Genomic DNA, 12486 nt, shown 5'->3' on the forward strand with positions numbered 1-12486 from the left:
ATTGGCTCTGAACCCAAACCACTTGTTTTCTCTTTTGTTTGTATTTACCCCATCGTAACCCAAGCCCCATTACAACCCAAAAGACCTCAAAAAGTGTGTGTTGTATGTAGTTGATACGAAAGGAGAAACTATTCAAATTTATGAGTTGATATTGCATATTCTAAAATGTGAGTGTAAACACTTCAACCCGGAGAGACTTGGTGAGAGTGTGATATGAGCTGACAGGTGAAGCAGTACGTCAACGTGGAAGTGCGACGGAAAACTCATTAGGAAAAACATGGACTATGAAAGGGAGAATGAAGGATTTAGAGAAATATCTCAACAGTATTGTGGTAAGAATTCAATTTTGGGAAGTGGCACACTTTGTCGTGTAGAACTCGGAGAGCAGAAGATTTTCATGAGTGGAAGCAATTGAAGATCGAAGTCATCCAATTACTTGTAATATGTACTTTTTATCTTGAATATGTTTTGAACAATATGAGTAGCTAAACCCCCCAATGCTAGGGGGTGTCCCTGATTTAGATCTGTAATGACTTTGAGTTTACGATTGCATTTATAATATTGTTTTTATGGTAATCTTTTGATGTGTTTAATGTTTTCTCTTTTGGACCAATCGAGATTGTTGTATGGTTACCCATTAGGCATGACCTCCATTGACAAGGTTTTCATAAGATTACTTTGCAGTAGATATCACCTAGGACTAGGAATAACTTGTATGAATCAGCGCATTCTTGATATAATAAGGCTTAATTTCATCGATAATTTCCTATGGACATAGAAATTAGGGTAGAATGATTAAAGGTTTTCTCACCAAGGACTTGGGAGAAAATACCCTTGAGAATTGGTAGTAATTGATATTAGTTGATACAATAGTGACTCAGAGTTGTTACAGGGACAAATTATACACCTTCCCTTGCATTGTTCATCTTCCCTTGCAAACCTTTATTTTACAGTATTAATTTATTTTACCTTTATTTTTATAAATATGAATCTAAAACCCCTCAACAATAGTTTTTGTTTAATTGAACGATGATTTGAACTCGATATTAACTTACACTCTTTGAGATCGGCATTCGGGTAATTTCCCCTTTATTACTATAACAAGCAAAATAGTACACTTGTTATTTTTCATATCAGCTATGCAAGAGGAACTCAATCAATTCTCCAGAAATAACGTATGGGATATGGTGCCAAAACCTAAAGGAACTCCAGCTATAGAAACCAAGTGGGTCTTCGGAAACAAGTTGAACGAACAAGGAGAGGTAGTAAGAAACAATGCTCGACTGGTAGCGCAAGGTTATAGCCAGTAAGAGTGGATTTACTATACATAAACCTTTGCACCAGTTGTCAGGTTATAGTCTATTTGTCTCCTAATTTCCTTTATTATTAATCATAACATCATCTTATATCATATGGATGTTAAGAGTGCATTTCCGAATGGTTACATTACTGAAGATGTGTATGTACACCAACCCCTTGGTTTTGAAAATCCTAAAAATTTGTATTTTGTTTTCAAGCTTAAGAAATCATTGTATGGTCTGAAACAAGCTCCCAGAGCATGGTATGAAAGACTAAGCAATTTTCTTTTAGAAAATGATTTCACCAGAGGGAAAGTTAATACAACATTATTTTGTAAGTCATTCAAAAATGACATTCTTGTTGTTCAAATTTACGTTAATGACATCATATTTGGTTCTGCTAATGCTCCTTTGTGCATGGAATTGCTAAGTCTATGCAGGCAGAGTTTGACATGAGCCTGATGGGAGAACTCAAGTTCTTTCTGGAGATTCAGAACAATCATAGTCTAAAAGGAAAGTACATCCACCAGAGCAAGTACACTAAGGAACTTCTTAAGAAGTTTGACATGTCAGAATGCAATATGTCAAAGACGCATATGAAATAAATAAAGAGGAATCAACATACAAAAGAAGCAGAACAATACCCGCAGATGTACTATGAATAAATAAAGAGGAATCATACTAACTCTGAGTAAAGGAGAATCCAATTAGAGTGGAGCGGAATTTCTCGTACCATGCTCTAGGTGCCTGTTTCAAACCATATAAGTAGCGTTTGAGTTTGCACACGCCTTTAGATGAAGAGAATAAGCCTTGAGGTGGAGTCATATAAATATCTTCTGTCAGGTCACCATGAAGAAAAGCATTTTTCACATCCATTTGATGAAGAGACCACCCACTAGAAGCAGCTATAGAGATGATCGTGCGAACAGTTGTCATTTTGGCAACCGATGCAAATGTCTCATCATAATCAATTCCATATTCCTGTTTGTTTCCTAAAGCAACCAAACGAGCCTTGTAACGGTTAAGGGACCCATCCGAATTTAATTTCACAAAATACATCCATTTGCAACCTATAGGTTTGACATCAGGAGGACAAGAGACAACATCCCATGTGAAATTCTCTTGAAGACCTTGAAGCTCTTCATTCATTGCTTTTATCCATCGCACATCTTTAACAGCCTGTGAGTAACAAGTAGGAATAGATATGCTAGAGAGTGTGGCAGTCAGAGAAGTATGTGAGGAATCATACATGTCTGGTGAATATCTATCCGGTGCGCGAGATATTCTACCAGAACGTCGTGGTTCAACCGGTACAGGATCAGGTGGCGGTTCAGCATCGGGAAGGGGTGTGGGAATCTGCTGCCTGTTTTGTCTAACATATACATGACCTGGTTTATAACGTTCAATAAATTGAGGCATAATAGAAAACTTAGGAAGAGTAACAATATCATTAATGGCAGGAGAAACACAAGGAAACATAAACTGATTATCAAAAAATGTCACATTTCTAGAAATGCGTAAATGATGGTTAGTGACATCATAACACACAAATCCCTTATGAGAGTGACTATATCCCATAAATGCACATTCAACGGATTATGCTCCAAGCTTATGTCTTTCAAAAGAAGGTAAGTGAACAAAACACACACACCCAAAAGTATGTAAAGCACTATAATCAGGATGAATTTTAAAAAGACGAAAGAAAGGAGAATCAAGATCAATAACCATAGAAGGAAGACGATTGATCAAGAAGACAGCTGTGGAAATAGCATCCACCAAAAATCGGGATGGTACAGAAGCTTGGAGAAGTAAAGTGCATGTTACATCAAGCAAATGACGATTCTTACGTTCTGCCATACCATTTTGTTGAGGGATATTGGGACAAGATCGTTGAGACAGGATGCCTTTTTGTTGAAGGTATTCCTGAAACTTATGAGACATGTACTCACCACCAGAGTCAGAGCGAAAAATTTTAACACTTGCTTGAAATTGAGTTTCAACATATGTCAAAAATTTCTGAAACATAGAAAACACTTCAGATTTAGAACGGAGAAAATATATCCAAGTAAAACGACTATAATCATCAATAAATGTGACAAAATATTTATAGTGAGCATGAGAAACTACGGGAGACATTCCCCATACATCACTATGAATTATCTCAAAACAAGTAGAGGCACGGTGAGCATTAGACGGAAAAGGAAGTGTTTTACTTTTAGCCAATTTGCAAACAGAACATGAAACCGAGGCATTAGAAATAACATTCTGATTTCCCAACAAACCAGTTTTACATAAATGAGACAAAACAGAAGAGTTTGGATGACCTAATTTTCTATGCCAATCCTCATAAGAATTCAAAACGTTATTACACGCAAGAGATAAATGATTAGAAATAAATTATATTGGAAACAATCTTCCCACTTTAGGCCCCTTCGCTATCACCTTCCCTAACACCTGCTCCTGCACAAGATAACCATCTCTGGAAAAGTTAACATCATAATTTTTATCTACCAATTGACAAACAGACAATAAATTGGAAGCAAGTCTGGGTGATACAAGAACATCCCGAAAGTCAGAGTTTATATCGCCAACATTAGTGATAGATAAAGTATTACCATCAGCTGTTTGAATTTTCTGATTACCATGATAAGATTGTAAATTGTGCAAATATTCAGAGGAACCCGTCATGTGATTGGATGCACCAAAATCAAGAAACCATGGGCGAGAAATATTAGAAGACTTACCCTGAATTCCCAAGGCCGAAAGAGCAGAAAGTACCATTTGTTGAATTAGTTCAGGCTGTAGAGTACCATCATTAGATGCATTAGTAACAGAAGGGCCAGATGTAGAATTTGTATTTGAATGAAATGCTTGCACTGAACGTTGTGTTGGTCATGGAGGACGTGTGGGACAATTAGATATAATATGACCTTGCTGCTTGCAATAATTGCAGAACTTTTTATTGCAACTCCGTGAAATATGGCCAAATTGTTTATAGGAGAAACATTGTACCTATCTCATATCACGACCTTTACCTCTACTCTGAGCAGCAAATGCAACCATTGTAGGCTCAGAAACAGCAACTTCATGAGACATGGTTCCTTGAGTAGCAAGACGTTGTTCCTCTCGAAGAAGTTCACCAACACATGTATCTAAAGAAGGAACAGGATTCTTGTTCAGCAAAGCACCTCTGACAACTTCAAATTCTGGACGAAGTTTCATAAGAAATTGATCTCGCCGACTAGTGTTGTAGACCTCCTGGACATCCGCAAGAGAACTCTTGGGAACATCCACATGTATAATCGCAGAGTGTTCTGTCCACAAATTCAAAAAACCAGAATAATATTTTTGAACTGACATATTACCTTGTTTGTAATTGGCTATCTCGAGCTCCAACTGGAAACGTTTGGCCGCATTGTCCTGAGTGTAAATACGCTTTAAATAGTTCCACATTTCTTGAGCAGTGGAAAAAGATCGCAAATTATTAATCATCTGAGGATCAATAGTACCGAGAATCCAAGTGATAATTTGAGCATCTTTGGTTTCCCAAGCATCTAAATCAGTTGTCTCTAATGGTGCCATAGAGATATCATCCAAGTGATTCCATAATCCCTTCCCTTTGACATACATTTGAAACTGAAATTCCCAAGCCAGATAATTTTTATCGGTAAAACGAACACAAAAATTATCTTTTTCTTTTACTGAATTCATGATACAAAAAAAAAATTTAAGTAAAGCACGTGCAGCAGAATTTATTATTATTATTATTTATTTATTTTTAATTCTGCACCCACTAATTGAAATTACAAAAGAGAAAAAAAAGGAAAGGAAGACAAAATAACCTATGTTAGCAAACCTAAATACCCAACATCGTAAAAAAGAAAACAACCGTCGCGATTGCAGAGTTGTAAATGGCAGGGTCGTAAATGGAAGCAATGAATCAAAATCGTGAGAAGTCACTAAGACGTCACCGATCAAAATCGATCGCAAATACTAAATAACGATGTCAAAGCAAGACCGTCAATCTTGAACATAAACAACGACAATCCTGAACAACACCGAGAATCAAGAGACGGCAGCAGAACTCAGAGTCACACACAAGCAACGACAATTCAGAACAATATCGAGAATCACGATCTCAATCCTTCAAATCGAGAATCACCGAGACAAAATCAAGATACGGCACGAAACCGCAAACAACAGAACGAATTCGACAATGAACCGGAATGGAAGAGACAATTTCGAGAACAACACGGTGGGTGTCGCCGGACAAGCCCAAGATAACACGATTTCAAAGGTTTGGTTTGATCGAACCTTCTGATACCATGTTAGAAATTCTGGCTTGATACTATATATAATAGTGTCGGTAATTACAACTCATAATGACTAATCATAACTAATTACAGCTCTTAATGACTAATTTTCTATTCTATGAATGTAAATTATTTACAATAAATGTGTTTGATTATTTCCTGATTAACAGCATATGCATCCTTGATAAGGATGAGGTAAGTGCTAAGGTAGAACAGAAGGTATACAGAGGTATGATTGGTTCTCTCTTATACTTGACGGCTTCTAGACCTGAAATTTTATTTAGTGTTTATTTGTGTGCTCGCTTCCAATCAAATCCTAGAGAGTCCCACTTAATAGTTGTTAAGAGGATCTTCATGTATCTGAAAGGTACGATTAACTTTGGCTTATGTTATAGAAAATCTAAAGACTACAAACTAGTGGGTTATTGTGATGTTGACTATGTTGTAGACAGACTTGAGAGGAAAAGCACTTCTGGAAACTTTCAGTTTTGGGGAGATAATTTGATCTCATGGTCCAGCAAAAGGCAATCAACAATAGCACTTTCAACAGTTGAAGATGAATATCTAGTTGCTTCTGGATGCAGCACTCAGATGCTCTGGATGAAAAGTCATCTAGAAGATTTCTATATATATATATATATATATATATATATATATATATATATATATATATATATATATATATATATATATATATATATATATATATATATATATATATATATATATATATATATATATATATATATATATATATATATATATATATATATATATATATATAAAAGAGTAATATTCATATACTTTGTGATAATACTTCATCTATTTGTTTATCTAAGAATCCCATTTTGCATTCAAGAGCAAAACACATTGAGATAAAACATCACTTTTTATGTGACTATGTTCAAAAGGGAATTTTAAATCTAAAATTTATTGATACAGACCATCAATGGGTTTATATCTTTACAATACCCCTTGCTGAAGATAAGTTTGTTTTCATTCTAAAAATTTTGAAAATGGACTTATGTCTCGAATGAAAAAATGTTTTTCTCATAATGTTAATCTTTCAAAATGGCTAAATGAGACTCTGAGATGTGTTGGTTGTCCTGAACGTATGAGTCTTCTGAAGTGAGAAGGTTTCATACGTTCAGATGTATCCAATCAGAATTTGTTTGGTTAAATAAATCTACTTTAGGGATACTTAATAGTTTTTAATTAAATAATTATCAATCAGAATCGAATAGTGGAATAGTTTTTAAGACAATGTTGTCTTAGAAAACTGAACTGTTTCTGATGTCTGATGTGACACGTTGGGAGAATATACCTTGGGACTAGGTAAAATATTTCAAACTTTACCCCCTTGTCATATTTATGTTGTTTTCTTTATTTTTGTTATGAGTGCAAAAACTTCTATTTAAACCCGCTTTACACACTTTCGCTACTATCACAACCTACACTTTCTCTCTTTGAGCTAAAAAAATCAGCAAACCTAAAACCTCTTTCACTCTTCAACAATGGCTTCCCAGTCATTTGCTTAACAAACTCAACAATAGCAACAATTTCAACAACAGTGTGTTGTTAATACTAAACAAATTGGTCGTGGTTCTTTTTCATCACAACCACAACCTTAAATCCCTCATCTGCTTCAAGTTGTTTCATCAAGATCTTCTTCAGGTCAATTTTTTTGTACTGAAGATGCATATGATGTTCCTGAGGTTACTTTGAATCTTCATGTAGAGAAACTAGAAGTGTTGGGTGAACTCTTGGTTGAGTTTGACAATATGAAGGACAATGGAATTGACCTTTTTCCTATTGTCAAATTTCAAGGTTAGGAAAGTATCTTCAACCGTCTTCAAGGCCCGGTTTTCTTCAACATGGTGAGAGAATTCTGGATTCATGCCAAATCTTCTCCTTTCAAAGTTACTTCCTTTGTTTTTGGAAAGAAGAGTTTCATTTCGAAAAAGCTTATTGCCAAACTAATTGGTCATGATGGGTCTGAAATAAGGTGTGAACAAATGGTGGAAAAGGAATCAAATATAATTGAGATGTCTAAAGTGATTTTTGCCACTTGAAAACACTCTAGTAAGATCAAGAATTTTCTTCCTCATTTGAAGGTTTGGGCTAGAATCCTTCTTGGATGCATTCATCCCAGATTGTGAGCCAACTCCTCTGACCACATCAATGGTGACCAACAATATATCCTTTATTATATTGAATCTGAAAAGAAGGTGAATCTTTATGCACTTCTGTTTCAACATCTAAGGGATGTTGTAAGGGACACCAGAGATGGTAGCAAAGGAGAAAGGGATGCATCCTTATGGGTAGGATAATCTCAGACATTTTGATGGAGAGTAAATTGATTGACTCTCTATCAGATGATCAGTTCTCCATAGGTATGCAACCTCTGGCTGGAAAGATTCTTAACGCCAAAGGACTGAAGAATATGGGGATTATTACTAAAGTGATAAGTGTTCATGCTGATATGCCCAAGGAAGTGATCCACAACAGAAGGATACCTTTGGAATATTTTCCTATCTTCTCAAAGCCATATTCTTTGGATGATATGGTAAAGTTTTTGGAGAAGTGTCGTACTAGTTCTCTTCTTGTAGTTTATAGATCTACTCCCAAGAAGAAGAGGAATATTGTTAATATGCACTCTGAGAGGATGACATAGAAGTTTAAAGGTGTCAGGGAAAATTTGGATGCTTCTTCTAAAGAACCTAGAGCTTTGGGAGCTACTTAGATTGGAACTTTTGTTCCTTCTAATACTCGTTTGATTATTGTTGATAACAATTCATCCATCCATCCTAACTGCATTTTCCTACAATATTCCTTATGTTCTGGAACCCATTCTTCCTTCTGCTCCCCAATCCAAAAATCCAAATGTCACCATTCCACCACCCTCACCATCAATTTCTAAAATTCTAACCTCCAATATCATACCAACACTTCATCTACTATTTTCACTCACCCTCTCATCCCATCTCCCTCAACCAGAAAAACATCCATTACAATTTCAACCATCATTCTCCATTCACCCTGGCGCACCTATTGTAGAATCAGACATTGATTCTGACGCTGAGTCAGATGTTGAGCTCATTCCCTTCCCAGATAGAACTCCTCAACCCTAATCTGACCTGTCATACGGTGAACTGACTTTTGATGTGTTTTTGCTTTGGAAAGCAAATGTCACGGATAGCAAGAGTCGCCACCGACTTTTCTTTTATCCAATAAGGAAAGGTGGAAAAGAACAGGAAAGACCTTAATTAGATTTTGGGTTCAGGAGGTACATTATACAAAGGGAAGGTGTTAGCACCCTTTGTATCCATGGTTATCCATGGGCTCTTAATTGCTTGATCACTTATGTTATTTTTCTTGTCTGAAAAAGTGTTTGTGAATTGCTTAGAAAAGGTTTTGAAAAGAGAGTTTAACTTTGTAATGATTCTTGTACGAATGTATACAAAGTATTTATCTCGTTTAATTTTGAAAGTTGTTTAGAAAAATATAACTTGGCAATGATTCTAGTATGAATGTATACCAAGTGGTGATTTTCTAGTAGATGTTTTGCAAAGTGTGATGTATGAAAAATGTTTTAGGTTGTGAGTCAGCATTTAAGAGTTATACCTACCCAAGGTCTTTATGGGAATTTCCTATCCTTATGAGGGTAAAACTGTCCTTACTATTGAGAAGTAAGTAGTTTTATCCTTTGGATGTAAAAGGGACATCGTAGGGTCATCGATTGGTCATTGGAGGCCACATTTGTAAGGATACCCTAGCATTCGAAGGGACAATCATCATTAACTCGTAGGCTACAACGAAGGGTCATCGAGGGACAAAATCATATATTCGCAGGTGACATCCGAGGGACTATGATTTATCTTGTAGGGACATGATGATTTAACCGAAGGGTCTTTGCTAAGTGTATCCCCACATTCGCGGGACATGACCATAATACCGTAATACCGTAAGGCAACAAAGAGAGGTCCAAGATCACATATTCAAAGGCAATATTTTATAATCAATTAGGTAATTAGGATGAATCTCCACATTATAATTAATTAGATAATTAGGATGAATCTCAGCATTAAAATCAATTAAGTAATTAGGATGAATCTCCACAAGGGTGTCCCATAAATAAAGTGGAATACCTAGCAAGCTACCTTTTCCGGGAGTATGTGAACCCTTACAAAATTCAGCAAACAGGTCAGAATACCAAATCAGGGTACAATCGAGAATTGCACCAAACAAAAGGAATCACAACAGTAATAGGATCAGGTAAACAATGCATGGCTATGATAAAACATGTCAGATGAGCAAAGATCAGAACAGAAAAGTCAGCGACTGTCACGTTCACTGCTGCCTCGCCTAGCGAGGGCTTAGCGAACACTCGCTGCAGGTTCGCTTAGCGATGTGCTAGCGAACGGCTGCGGGTTTTGAATTTAAGAACAGTATGATTTCAGCGAGCTCCAAACCCTATGGCATCCATTACAGAAATTACATGGTTAAACATTCAAGATATTCAGATATATTTAAACCCACAGGCAGAACCTCAAATATATTTATGAATTCAATTATGATATCATATGTAAATTAAGAACATAAAGCGATAAAGCGGTAATAGTAATGCAAACTTGTTTGCAATTGAATTGCAACCTTGAATTGGCAAGTCACTTTTAGGGTTGGCGCTGGGTTGAGTTGGGCGGAGATAATCTTTGTGCAGATTTTCCTTCAAGGTTTCCTTTAGGGTTGCTCTGAATTCTCTGGGTTAGCCTCCAGGGTTTGCTGTTCCTTCTCTCTGTCTCCGTTCCTCCGTCCCTTTTTCCCGTCCTTGGTTCTGACTGAAGTTGTGGTATTTATAATGAATTTTTGTGACCTAATGGGCTCAGAATGAAGCCCAAAATTTCTGATGTTCGCAAGCTTCGCTAGGCGAATGGTATAGCGAAGGGTTCGCTAGGCGAAGGATTTGCTCGCCTAGCGAGCAAGCCAGTTTAGGCCATTTTCTGGATTTGGCCACCTGTATGCTGGGCCTTTGTTCCCTTAAGATCAATGTCTTGAAAAACAAGTTGGAATGCCTTGAAAAATTCCTTGCAAGATTAACGGGCAAATTTTGGGGTATGATAGATGCCCCTGTTCAATATTCTTGAACCGAGAGAGTTAGAATGGTATGTATGTCATTCGTGGTCTGGAGGTGGAAGATTATTGAACACTGAGAATGCCCCAAAAATTTGCGCTTGTTAGCCTTGACGGAGATGGGCTTAAAGATGCCATCCAGGAAGTTTGATGATGAGAGCTTCAGATTGCGTCGTACGTCAGACCAATTTGAAGACATGGATGGCACACCGGGTCGTACGCTAGACCGTATAGTGGGTCATCCACTAGGCCGTCGACTTCATGGGGATAAAGGATCAGAATGGATCATACGCTAGATCATATCTGAGTTGCAGAATGAGCCGTACGTTAGGCTGTATCTGAAGAAGAAAGTAGTCGTACGCTAGACTACACCCCGGAATGTACCGTACGCTAGGCAGTATATGAGGATTTGAAGATCAGAATGGATCGTACGTTAGATCGTATCTGAGTTGCAGAATGAGCCGTACATTAGGCTGTATCTGAAGAAGAAAGTAGTCGTACACTAGACTACACCCCGGAATGTATCGTACGCTAGGTAGTATCTGAGGATTTGATCCAAATGGGTCGTACGCTAGACCGTATTGGAGTTGTTGAAGGTCAGAATGGATCCTACGTTAGATCGTATCTGAGTTGCAGAATGAGCCGTATGTTAGGCTGTATCTGAAGAAGAAAGTAGTCGTACGCTAGACTACACCCCGGAATGTACCGTACGCTAGGTAGTATCTGAGGATTTGAAGATCCAAATGGGTCGTACGCTAGACCGTATTGGAATAGTTGAAAGAATCATGTGTTGAGCTGAATCAGAATGAACCGTACGTTAGGCTATATCTTATAATACTTGTATATGTTGTATTTGCAATAAATATCTGGGGTGGGCTTAAAGATGCCACCATTAGGAAGATATCTGAGTGCTTGTCAGAATGGATGTTCATATGAATTATATCTGAAAGATGTATTTGAATCTTGAACCTAATCAATAAGAGTACCCGTCTGAATGGATCTTTATTTTGACTGTATCAGGAGGATAATTAACCTGAAAAATAAAGTTAGCTTCATGCCATGTCATGATGCATGAGATGTTTCATGCTTGCGAACATTGTATGCATGCGTATGCTGTGAAATGATGTAATGAATGAATTATGTGTCTGAAAATTTTTGCCAGGGGAAAATAAATCCCCATATTCTGGTTGGAGATATTTGTATTGATGACCCTTTCTTAGCTGGGGATACTTGATTTCTGTCTGATGGTAGAAATATTCAACAGAGCCTGGCTGGTGATGGAAGAGATGATCAGTCTGTCTACCGATGCTAATTTCTTCTGGGGAATAACTGGTTTTTGCTGGGGAATAGAATTAGCAACCGGATTCATTGGAAAACATGGTTAGACCTTCTCCTCGATCCTGAAGTCTTTTAGTAATTGCTATTTCCGTTTTATGTATGTATTTTTGATAAACATCGATCATATTCAAATGCATATATTAATTCAAATTAAATCAATGGACGTTTATGCTAACATAACAGAGAAAGTAAAACAAAAGCATCTTTTTGGAAGTAAAGTTATATTGATTTTGAAAGGGGGCCTATAAACAGGCAATTTGAATACAAGGAGACAGAAATCCTAGTAAGAGGAAATTGTCGAGAACCTAAAGAAAAAGCCATGAAGGAAAAGCCCTGTTGATTTTAATTCTACTACTGTCATTATGTCTTCAAGCATTTCATCCCTTACTGTCGGATAGGAGTGATTG

This window comes from Lathyrus oleraceus, chromosome 5 (assembly GCF_024323335.1).
Source record: "Lathyrus oleraceus cultivar Zhongwan6 chromosome 5, CAAS_Psat_ZW6_1.0, whole genome shotgun sequence".
Taxonomy (NCBI): Eukaryota; Viridiplantae; Streptophyta; class Magnoliopsida; order Fabales; family Fabaceae; genus Lathyrus; species Lathyrus oleraceus.